Raw genomic sequence first — 12,887 nt, 5'->3', positions numbered from 1 at the left:
GCGTCGACGACACCCCTCGTCATCGTGTCTCATCCCCGGGAGCCTGGCCTCTTTACCGGAAAAGACGACGTTGATGTCGACGACTGGCTCAGCCTCTATGAGCGTGTTAGCGCTCACGACAGGTGGGACCCTACCATCATGCTGGCGAATGCGATCTTCTATCTGAAAGAGGAAAGTCCCGTGCGCAAGTGGTTTGAGACGCACGAGACCGAACTGACCAGTTGGGAGGTGTTTAAAACGAAGCTGCGAGCGGTATTCGGAAAGCCTCTTGGCCGTCAGCTTGCTGCCCGAAAGGAGCTCGCATCGCGCGCCCAGACGTCGGCCGAATCTTAGGTCGCTTATATCCAGGACATCTTGGCCCTTTGCTCGAAGGCTGACAGCACCATGACGGAGACCGATAAAGCAGGCCACATACTCAAGGGCATTGCGAATGATGCATTCCACCTTCTTATGTGCAAAGACTGTGCCATAGTGGAGTCCATCATTACGGAATGTCGTCGATTCGAAGAGGCCAAAGGACGCCATATCGCCCACAACCTCACAAGGCTCCCGCACACAGCAGCTACATCTTCATGTGAAGATGGACGTCCACCAGCCCGTATTTCACGCCTTCAAGATCCCGTTCCGCCGTCTGCAGATATAACAAAAATCGTGCGCCGGGAACTGGAGGCTATGGCCTCTACTACTGCGGTGCCATACGGGCCGCATCGGAACGAGCTCCACACCGTTTCCGCCATCCAAGCCATTGTCCGCGACGAAATAGCCAACATGGGCCTTCACCCTGTGTGCGCGATTGGCTCTACTTTCCAACGACCGTTTAGGTCTCCCGGTACCCACATCGACTATCCTACTTCCCGCTACCCCCGCCGGAACCCTACTGAGTGGCGTACACCAGACGACAAACCGATTTGTTTCAGTTGCTCTGGAGTCGGCCACATTGCCCGGTACTGTCGCAACCGCAGACCCCCGACCTTCCGCAACGGCTACGCCAACTACAGTACTCGACCGTCCTTTGGCTACTCCAATGACCGGCAAAACTGCTTCTCTTCCCGCAGTGACTTCAACCCGCCCAACTCTACCAGTCCCAACACCCGAATGAACCGATCGCCGTCGCCGCAACGCCACCAGTCCCGATCACCGCAGCCTCGCCGCCCCTCCGCCATGGCCGACTACTCCCGACCCCTCCAGAAAACATAAGTCATGCAGCTCAAGGAGGTGACGCTGCATCAAGGACCCGGCCCGTAAATCCTCTACAGACTTTGCCGACTATACACAATTTACTTGAAGTCCTTGTCGATGGAGTTGTAGTACGAGCTCTAATCGACACCGGTGCCCATATTTCCGTCATGAATTCGAGCCTTGGCCGCCGTCTCCACAAAGTCCTTACGCCGCCAACGTCCCGTGTAGTTCGAGTCGCCGACGACAGCAGGCCTCCGGTCGTCGGAATGTGCACAGCTCGCATACGCATCGCTGACCAAGAAACAGCCGTTCTGTTTACCGTACTCGAACACTGTCCTCATGACCTCATTCTGGGCCTTGATTTTCTCTCTGAGCATTCCGCTCTCATCGACTTTTCTACTGGACTCCTCCGCCTCCAATTTCCTCTCCCTCCTTCTTCCGACGCACCCCAGCCGCGCTGTCGCAACACCGAACACGTTCGTTTGCCCCCAAACGCTGTCAGCTACATCTCCTTATCCCCGTCCTCCCCTGTTGCAAACGGCGACTACGTCGTTTCACCTCTTCTGGACGTGCTTTTGTCACGCAATGTTACTATGCCGCATACTATAGTCACTATTGTTGACAACAAGACCTGTTTCCAGTTCCTCAACTTCGGTTCCTTCCCTGAAGTTTTACCGAAAGGAATGGCACTTTCGTCACTCTGCCCTTTGGAATCACATACCGCCACTACCCCGTTAGAGCCCGTGACGCCTTGTTTGGGTCCCACTGTGCAGGCATCAGTCCCAGCGAATGAAGTCGCAGCGATGATCGCACCCGATCTTTCGCAAATGGACGCCGACGCTCTTCGTTCTCTCTTGACGTCCTATAAAGACATCTTCGATTTAGGCAGCCGTCCACTGAGTACGACACACGCTGTGACGCACCGCATCATCACTGGGGATGCAGCACCGGTGCGAAGACGGCCATATCGCGTATCTCATTCTGAACGCCTCGTGATCCAACAAGAGTTCGAGAAAATGCTCAGCAAGGGCATCATTGAACCGTATTCTAGTCCGTGAACATTCCCTGTCGTTTTAGTCAAGAAGAAAGACGGCAGGTGGCGTTTTTGCGTGGATTATCAGCATTTAAACAAGATCACGAGAAAAGATGTCTTTCCCCTTCCGCGCATAGACGACGCCCTCGACTGCCTGCTTGGTGCCAGATACTTTTCGTCGATTGACCTGAGATCTGGTTACTGGCAGATAGCCGTTGATGCGCAAGACCGCGAAAAGACTGCATTCGTGACCCCTGATGGCCTTTACAAATTCCGCGTAATGCCATTTGGTCTGTGCAATGCTCCGGCCACATTCGACAGAATAATGTACTCCCTTTTGCGCGGTTTTAAGTGGACCACGTGCTTATGTTATCTAAACGACGTCATCATCTTCTCACCCACATTTGAGACAAACCTGGAGTGCCTGTCAGATATCCTTGAAATATTTTGACGCGCTGGTCTCCAACCAAATTCCAAGAAGTGTCGCTTTGGCCACCGCCAGATAACAATTCTTGGGCACCTGGTAGACGCCTCTGGAGTTCAGCCCAACCCCGACAAAGTTCGAGCCGTCACCGATTTCCCCGTTCCACGCTCGACTCACGATGTCCGCAGCTTTTTCGGACTTTGCTTCTATTTTCGCCGCTTTATAGAAAATTTTGCCCACGTCGCTTGTCCTCTCACGGACCTTTTGAAGAACAGTGCCACTTTTACATGGGGTCCCGATCAAGCCCAAGCATTCGGCACTTTGATTTCCCTCCTAACGTCACCGCCAATTTTGGGCCACTTCGACGCTTCTGCTCCCACCGAAGTGTGTACCGACGCCAGCGGCCACGGGATCGGCGCCGTATTGGCCCAATCGCAAGCCGGCCAAAACCGCGTGATTGCGTACGCCAGCCGTTTGCTGTCGAAGTCCGAGCGCAATTATTCCGTTGCAGAGCGCGAGTGCCTTGCTCTTGTCTGGGCCCTCGCAAAATTTCGTCCCTACTTGTACGGCAGACATTTTAAAGTCATCACAGATCACCATGCGCTGTGCTGGCTTACCAACTTGAAAGACCCCACCGGAAGACCTGGTCGCTGGGCATTACGTATGCAGGAGTATACGTTTTCCATCACCTATAAGTCGGGTCGCTTGCATAAAGACGCTGAAAGCCTCTCACGTCACCCTGTTCAGCCCCCTGAGGCCACCCCGCCTAGTGATGTCCCTTGCGTGTTCGCAATATCAGACTTTCTACACATCGGTGACGAGCAGCGCCGCGACCCGTCGCTCCGTTCCCTCATTCAACGACTTACGTCTTCATCACCCGATAATTCCACGCGCAACTTCACCCTACGAAATGGCGTCTCATACCGCCATAACTTCCGTGCTGACGGTCCGGACCTCCTCCTCGTTGTGACCAGCCACTTGCGTTCGACCGTCCTGTACCAGCTACACGACATACCCACCGCAGGCCACCTAGGAATAACCCGAACTTATGATCGAGTGCGGCGTAGGTTCTTCTGGCCTGGCCTTTACCGATCTGTACGCCGCTACGTTGCCTCGTGTGACAGCTGCCAGCGTCGGAAAAAACCTTCCACACTTCCTTCTGGAGAACTTCAACCCATCGACATTCCCTATGAGCCGTTCTTCCGCTTGGGTCTCGATTTACTTGGTCCCTTCCCACTGTCTTCAGCGGGAAACCGGTGGGTCGCCGTTGCGACAGATTACACCACGCGGTACGTCATCACCCGCGCCCTTACAACAAGCTGCGTGACTGACGTCGCTGACTTTCTTCTTTACGACGTCCTTCTGCACCACGGCGCGCCCCGCCACCTTCTAACTGACCGCGGGAAAAACTTTCTGTCCAAAGTTATCGACAACATCCTCCGCTCTTGCTCGACGAAACACAAGCTTGCCACGGCCTATCACCCGCGAACTAATGGCCTCACCGAACGCGTGAACCGGACGCCTGAACCGGACCACCGAGACTGGGACCTTGCATTACCATTCGTAACTTTCGCGTACAACATCTCCCGCCATGACACGTCCGTATTCTCCCCATTTTATCTACTGTTTGGCCGTGGACCGGCTTTGCCTTTGGACTTGCTCCTTCCTTCCTGCTCCTCTGAATACGCTCGCCATGCTATCACTCGCGCCCATCAAGCTCGTCAACTGGCTCGCGATCAGCTTCTTGCTTCGCAAGTCTCACAAAAGACACGGTACGACGAACGTCACCACGCGGTCCACTTTCCTCCGGGATCCCTCGGCCTGCTCTGGTCCCCTGCACGTCGTGTTGGCTTGTCCGAAAAACTGCTCCAACCCTATTCTGGTCCAAACAAAGTGTTGCGTCGCGTCACAGATGTGACGTGTGAGGTCGCTCCTAATGTCCCTACTTGGGCCGCATCCTCTACTGTCTAGCCTACCAGTGTTGTCCATGTCGCCCGCCTCAAGCCATATCAGCTCCCGCTGACCAATTCTCCTTAGACAGCACCGAAACGGTGCCTCTTCCGCCGGGCGTCATGTGACGGGGCAATCCCTGTTCGCACCAAACATGTGGTGGGCGCTGCGCCGCTGATAGAAGACGACGAGATCGAAAACGCTTGGCCCTGGACTCACGCTGCTGCCCAATCCAGTGCTTCCCAGCTTATTCGGACTTATAGATAGCTTCCCCTTACGCGTCTTTGCCACGTAACAATATTATCAATGTTACATTGCCCTTCAGTGCACCTTGAAGGATGTTATGCATCATTTTTTGAAAAGCCGGTGGTGCGGATGCCAGGCAGAAACAAACTCGTTTAAAATAAAATAGACCCTTATGTGTTATGAACGCCATGATATCCCGACTTTCGATATGTAAAAACGTTTGGCGATATGCGGATGGTAAATCAAGTTTATAGAAGTGCTTGGCTCCCTGGAGCAACTGTACAATTTCTTTATGTGCGGCAGAGGAAAACTGTCAACGACAACTTCTTCATTTGTAATTGCAAGTCGATGCATATTCTGAGTGAGCCATCACACTCTCGAACGACTACTATAGGAGATACCCATTCTGAAGCAGAAATGCGCTCAATAACGTCAGCTTGAAGACGTTTGTCACTTTTGTTGGAATCTTGTTCGCAATGGTAGTGGTAAACGGTGCCTCTTGAGTTTCTTGGACCTAATACGAGAGTGTACATTGGCTTTATGTATATAATTCTTAGGGTGGCCCAGTCATGGCGTAAACAGCTGTTGGAACTCTTTGAAGCGACCTCGTTCGTTATATTAAGGTAGGGATATGTCATGTCTCAGAGGAGTTGCAGTGGTTCGCCAGCATCCGCTCTTATCTCTTACGAGTATTGGACGAAGCACATAACTGGCGTCTATGCCTAGAAAAGACCTTTTTTTGGCACAACATAAAATAGGAGAGTTTCCTAAATATTTTTAAACTGAGCAGTCGCTGTGAAACATCCTGACACAGGTATGACACCGCCAGAATAATCTTTAGGAATTACAGGTGTATTTACAAGAGCTTTTGCGGCACATAGGTACGTTGAAAAATTTATTCTTAAAAAATCGAGACAGCTGAGTTTGTGTCTGCGAGCCGGGACAGTAACGTGCCATTCACCTTGACATCAGCGTAGAACCCTTGACGAGTTGGAGTCGCGTGTTGACCCAGCTGGTTGACGACGACAATATCCTCATCGTTGTCGGGTGGGGCCTTGATATTTCGTACCGGTGGACGTGAAAGCCGTGTGGCACGAGTTGATGGCGGACTGGTAGGGGCAGGTTGTGGGCAGCAATTTCTGAAGTCGTGACTTTTGCTGCATCGAAAAAACGTTTTCTCCAGAGCGGGGAAATGTTGAACGGGGTGCCAAGTCCTACCAAAGCGGGCGCATCTTGGAGGAGAGACCCGACCACTGGTCCGGGCGAAGCTATGTCCCGAATGTGAGGGTAAGGTACTTCGGTTTCTGGAGATTTTGGGTAAGGACTCCCGAAGTGGAAAACAAATGGGGCGCTGTTGTTGCGTCTCATTGATGACTTGAACGACGTCGAATTCCTTGGCTACACAATATTGTTTAAGTAAGACCTGGACTTCTGATATGTTTTGCATAACTTGAAGGGCTTTATCAAAAATCAGAACCGGGCCTTCTCCCAGCAGGTGTTCCCTGGTGCGTTCTGAATTAAGTCCCACTATGAGTTGGTTGACGATTGAGGATGCTTCTTCTCAGCCTAAATTGCACTGTCGACGCACATGTTGCACCCGGGGCGCGAAGTCGATTGCTGATTCTGTTTCTGCTTGACGAATATTTCTGAACTGCATACGGTTGGATTCGTGCGAAGAGCCATTAAAATGAGCCGCGAGGGACTGAACAGGGTTCTTGTACTCGTCGACATCGCTGGCGACCGCCGACTTGGCTGACCCGATGATGTCTGGATGCGATCTGCTTCCGTCGCCAAAAAGACCTTTAAAGGGGCCCTGAAAGGCATTTTGAGCACACTAAACGAACTAGCGCAATCGTTAGATTGGGTCGTCAACGTCAGCTGTGCCACGTATTACTGTTTTACGTGCAGCGGAAAGCTCACACTTTTGTTCCAAAGTTTGTCCCTTTTTTCACCCTTTCCTTCGTGTTTTTGGACGCCGCCATCTTCACATGTCTACGTCACCAATTCCCAGATGTTCGTCATGAGGTAGAGATCCTGCTATTGGGCGGCTTTTACACGCACTTCCGGCGAAGAGATCGTCTGCTCAGCGTCGGCGGGTTGCGGCTGCACCTTGCTTTCTGCATCACGCTAAGACGTTAACGTGTTCGTCTATATTTAGCTATTGCCACCATTCACAATATATGGGTGCAGCTTGTCAGAACACAGGTGCACGCTGCTCGAAAGCGATGCTGGTTTGCCCTGTGCCTCGATGCCCGTTCATCGCTACCGATAAAGCGATCCGATCCGGCGCGTGTTGTGCACGAGTTCTCTATCGGTTTATAATGTCTTTTAGACATGCCGCCGGTAGTAATTACCACTGCCGCAAAATAAGAGCCGGCACCAGCGGGGCCACATCTGAGACACAGCTTTTTGGATTGCGCGGTACATCAAAAACGAGCGCACTCCCCGTGCGGCTGCGAGTTCGCCGCCGATAAAAAGGCGCGTGCCGCCGATAGCAACCGCCGGAACGTACACCGCGAAGGGGCAAGCCCAGGCCGCAAATCTGACGGCTGATACCCGAGACGGCAGCAACGCCGCGATACGCGAAGAGCGACGTATACGATATCCTCCGAGATCTCTTTGCTCCGCGTACCTTAAGAATTCAGAGAGGAAGCAGCAGTTGTGCGGTATATTTAGCTATTACCACGGTTCACAAGATCTGGGTGCAGCTTGTCAGAACACAGGTGCACGCTGTTCGAGTGCGGCGCTGGTTTTCTCTGCCTCGATCCCCGTTCATCGCTTCTGATAAAGCGATCCGATCTGGCGCGTGTTGTGCACGGGTTCTGTGCCGGTTTAAAATGTCTTTGAGACATTCCGCCGGTAGTAATTACCACCGCTGCAAAATACCAGCCGGCACTGCAGCGGGGCTACATCTGAGACAGCGCTTTTTCGATAAACAGTGCAGGGTGCATCAAAGGGAACCATCGCACAATCCTCCCCTGCGGCTGCGAGTTCGCCGCCGATAAAAAGTCACGTGCCGCCGATAGCAACCGCTGCAACGCCGTGATACGCGAAGCGCGACGTACGAGCCTCCGAGATCTACTTGCTCCACACACCTTCAGAGAGGAAGCATCAGTTGTGCGCTGACGCTGGCCACGTACTCAATGCGAGGGAAGCGCATTTTCCATGAGCCCACCGAAACGTCGCTGTGCAGTCCTTGGCTGCAAAGCCAGCGAAGGGCCAGATACTTGAGTGCTATATAGTTTACCGAACGACAGCGAACGGCGGCAAGCATGGCTACTGCGTATCGGGCTATCAGTGACGGACAAACGAAAGAGCGTCTACGTTTGTGGGCGGCACTTTGCTGCCGAAGCTTACCAAGGAAGCCCGGAGTTGGTGAAATCCATGGGATTCGCCAGCAGGGTGCTTTTGAGACCAACGGCGATGCCGACGCTGCACCTTCCTCCCGTGCCGGTAAGCACTCCTTTGTAGCGAGAAACTTTTTTGCTATGCATGAATGTCACCTATGAAAATGCCCTTCTGGGTACGAACAGTGAAATACTTGCGGGCATGAGCTAAGCCGTGTTAATCTCCGAACAGGGGCTTGAGAATATTGAAACGACTTGTATTTTTTAGTTTCTTGATAGTTTTTTTTTATTTTAAGTTATTTATATACAGCATGCCCTCAGGCACACTGCCGTGTTTACATTTTTTAGGTAAGTGGGCGAATTAAAAAAATGTCTTCGTGAAAACGGTTGATAGCGAAAATTTCCCATTACAGTGCTTGCTGTGAAAAATACCAACTACTCTAAACTTGCTGTAAGCAAGATAAATGTAAGAAAAAAAATACCATGGTTGAGAGAACCTTGTGAAGTCATAGCTCCACTTTTTCGCTGAGTGTGTATGATGAACAAGTGCACAATTTTATCAGAACGCTTCTCAGCACTGTCGCCAACCTAGAAGCAGTGAAATCGCTCTTCGTAGCATTCTGGAAATAGGTATTTCTTCTCCCCGTCTCTCTTTTCTCGTGGTGTACGCTTTTTCCCTCTATACCCCTGGACCATCGATGCACTGACTATATTTTGGCTGAGCAGCGAGAAGGTTGATGAGGGACGAGGCATTTTCTGGGTTTGCATGTGGAGTAAGGGAGCTTTTTATCTAAAAAAAGACGTATTATTAAGATTGAAATGAGAACGCACGAGACAAACATTATCAAGCAAAGACAATGAAATTGCCCGGGAGAAAGCCTACTAACCAGAGGAACTAGTGACCAATTCTGAAAGCACAAATTACGGTGTTCGACACCATTACCAAAAAAATTTTAATGAGGGGGTGCCTCTTTTGTGTATGAGGATTACGTTTGAAATTTCTTGCCATGCAGTTAACACACCCAAGTCGAGTGTGATTGCTGGGAAAACATTTTCCAGATGTATTTTTATGAATGTGCATCTGCTGTTTTTACTCCTCATGACGGAGCTTCAATGAGTCAGTCACCTTATTCGTCACCTCAAGGCAAAAAAAAATACTTGTTTCCTTGTCCTTGGCAACCCCAGGCTTCATTGCATAGAGAAAACATGCATAGCACTGGCATATGCTGCATAGGGAATACCCCTTTGAATAGCTCTTTTATTTGCAGAGGTATGCAAGCTTCACTTGATTATTCGGTCATTGTACACCAAGTCTTTGTATAGCCATGGACAAATGAAATGGGAACATGAAAATGTGAAACGGAACACGCAAAATCAAATATAGATAGTGGATAAAACATAAACGCTTGCTAGTGGTATATTTGGAAAGACACATTTTCAATCTTTGTTACTGTAATAAAGCCACGCAACAATTCACTTGTATTGAAAGAAATCACGCTATCTCTGTGTTCTGGTTCATGTTTTTGTGTTCACGTTTCATTTGTCCATGACTGTACATAGTGGCCCGAAAGCTGAAACCCTTAAATTATGTATGAAGAATTTTTTAGCCCACTTAAATGATCTACATAGCCACGGCTTCAATGGACAAGATGATGAGTGGTCAACATAGTCCGAGGAACAAACATTATTGCTCTAGAATAAACACTGAACAGAAACTAGAACCTAATGGTGCACTAAACATCCTTGTTACAGCCACCCACCATGCAGAGGCCATCGACCTCGGCAACTTCTGGTATCACTTCACCTGAACCGATGCCTACTGTGAGTTATTTGAGAAAAACATCAAAAGTGCCGAATACCAACTAGGGGGATCCGTTCCTCTCAGTGGAGGAAGATCCTCAAAGAGGTGTCGAGTGTGGTTTTATTGGTGAACCAGAAAAATGCATGCAACCCCATCCATATACAGCTTCACTGTATAGGGATGGGTATTAAAGCCATCACCACAGAATCGCTGTTCCTTCAAAGTTTAGTCGATTGAGCTGCACAAGCTATCACAAGTCTTGATAATAGGACACGCCCTTTCATTCTGGGCACAATGCTCCCAGACTGGGACCATATTACTAACTGAGCTCTATAAATAACTGATTACAATAAATGAACTGCTTTGCAGCCACCAGCTTTCCAATGTGCCTGCCACCCACCACTGCATACAACAGCTACACAAACTGCTGTGTTTCAATGGGAAGCTTCCACACAGACTGAGCAGCAAGGTTCAACAAAGAACAATGGTAAGCAGGACCCCATTGGCCACACCTCTTGCATGGAGTGCTTGAATGCAGAGAAACAATTTAATAGATGGTTGAAAAATGCCACAACAGCGAAACCGAGCAGTTAGCTGTGTTTTCGGTGCAGTAATTTAATTTAACCAACAGCCACGCAGGTGAACCTGGAGGCCAAGGTTCGGGTTGCAGTGGGGACGCAGACCGACGAGTGTCCATCTTTTCTGGCAAGAAAAGAAGCACAAACAGCGGATGCTTCTCCCTTACCAGTACCCCCAGACTTCCAGCCTGAACGTCAGTCAACCCCTCTGCCTGCAGACGCAATGGAACTGGGTGAGGATCAGCTGCCAGAAGTGGAGCGTTCTATAACGGATGACATAACAATGGAGGTCGACGAGCAGGAGCCAGGAGCAGAAAGCGATGCCACTTTTCACCTAACTGCTGAACTGAGCTTTGCCAGGTATGTCATTAACCCTTCCCTCCTTGTACTGTGCACATTAGCTTTAAGCAGAAACCGCACAAGTGCTTGCTTTCAGAGGAACCATGAAGACAAAACAATAGCTTGCTTCATGCAGAAAATTGCCGCACTAGAATAACTGTCAATTTTAATGCAAACTTCAATCAAGCTAGGTCATAAAGGAATCAGCGGGAAAGAGTAGCCACTCGCCAGACACTTTCTTTAACTTGAACTGCCTTCTGCATGGCGTAGGACCTAGTTTGTACAGATTAGCGGGAGCCGCCAAAAAGGTGAAGCCAGAAAACACGACTGTGTAAATATTGTGCGGCCTCTGGTTCATTCGATGACAGCGCTTGAATTCCAGCGTACAGTTGAAACACTGAATATTCTGCTTTTGGTGCCGCACCAATGACATCAATGCTAACATTGTGTAATGAAAGATTTGAAAGTTGGTCGATATTTCCAACATTTGACGTAAAAACAGTCCTTTGGGTCAAGAATGAGGTTGAGTGAGTGACGAAAGGCTGATACTTTTAAATATAAAACAAGGATATGTGTTGCCTGCATGGTCCCTTCAAAAAGGTATTTTTTACTTAACAAAGAAAGAAATCATTTATGTAGTTGCAAGTTGAAGAAATAGCAAAAATAATGTGGGGTGTAATTAAAAATCAAAATGATTGCGAACAAGGAATACCTGCTGCATGCTCTTTGGTGACAGTAAAGGCATATTCTCTCTTGAAATTTTCGATGTGTACCAAGATCCGGGCAAGAACAAAATGGTTTTTCACGAAGCCACAGTGCTTTAGACGCTACATGTATTCAGGCACCAATGAGAAAAAAATTAAGGCATTGATTAACCAAAACAAAGACAAGCTAAGAGTCCAAAGGTTGCCGGCATATGGAATTCTTTGGCTCTTAAGCGGTTCATTACATCTTGCAGTGACCAGGCAGAGCAAACACCGCAAGATCAGCGGAAGTTCTTGGTATTCGAAAGCAACTTAAGGGAACTGCTTGCTGTGTGCCGCATCTGTCACAAGCCCTGCCAGAACGACTTCAAGGTGCTGGGCTCCATGGTCCGGGTAAACAGTAAATGCCCTGACTCGACATGCCCTGGCACCACATGGCAGAGCCAGCCCTTGCTGGGCGACAAAGCAGCTAGCAATGTGCTCCTGGCAGCGGCCATCCTTTTCTCCGGCTGTCCTGTGGCTGCCTCTTGAGAGCTCTCCAATCTATCAAAATACAAACCATCACGCAGAGGACATACTTCAACTATCAAAGGGGCTACTTGCTACCTGCTGTGAAAAAGGTAAAAAATTACGGCATGCTGCAGTTGCGTTCAGTTAGAGCAGATTACTGCCAACCCTGTGCACAAATGCATTTGCCTGCACAGCTGGCTGTCATGTCTGTGCTCTCAGCACATTAAGGCTTGGCTACCATCAACAGGAAACTGCCAGAGGAGAGCTAAGTATATACACCTGTGCCCAAAATACAAGTGCAGATTTTCAATCATCCCTAAGATGGATTTGGAAGCATCAGGGCCCCATTTTCCTTCATCAGCACTACATGTAACAGGGCTCGCAACAAGTAATTGAAGCATGCTACAACATCTAGTTCATTTTCAGAGGCTTTTTTATTGTTCCACGCACATACAAATTTCGCCCCATATATTTACAGCAGAAAAACAGTTGAGGCTGATTATGCACCAAGAAACAACTTGTAAAGAAATGAAAGCAAGAAGAAACCCCTAGATACAAAAACAGGAGAAACACCAATATATTGATGAGGAAAAATGGAGTAATAGGAAAAATACAAAACTGGCTTGAGTTTGCTATAGTTCACTCGCCATGCATACCCCTTGTTCTGCTAACAAAGCTGGCTTTTTCCTTGTCAGCTTTCCGATAGTGCTCACCCACTGCTTTTGCAATCCCTGAAGGGGACCCGGCTTTATTCATGCATCAGTCTAGGTTGCATG

The 12,887-nt window shown here is 49.4% G+C and overlaps 1 long non-coding RNA gene across 1 annotated transcript; it reads left to right on the top strand.

Moving 5' to 3' along the window:
- The first annotated feature begins 10,360 nt into the window (after positions 1-10,360).
- LOC144165771 (uncharacterized) lies at positions 10,361-11,888 on the top strand. The gene is made up of 3 exons (XR_013321515.1): positions 10,361-10,467; positions 10,612-10,791; positions 11,856-11,888. It is a non-coding gene; the product is annotated as an uncharacterized LOC144165771 (long non-coding RNA).
- Positions 11,889-12,887: the final 999 nt, after the last annotated feature.

This window comes from Haemaphysalis longicornis, unplaced genomic scaffold (assembly GCF_048455015.1).
Source record: "Haemaphysalis longicornis isolate Haplotype H1 unplaced genomic scaffold, Haemaphysalis longicornis Haplotype H1 scaffold_15, whole genome shotgun sequence".
In the NCBI taxonomy this organism is placed as follows: domain Eukaryota; kingdom Metazoa; phylum Arthropoda; class Arachnida; order Ixodida; family Ixodidae; genus Haemaphysalis; species Haemaphysalis longicornis.
This window is presented reverse-complemented; position numbering and strand designations above follow the sequence as displayed.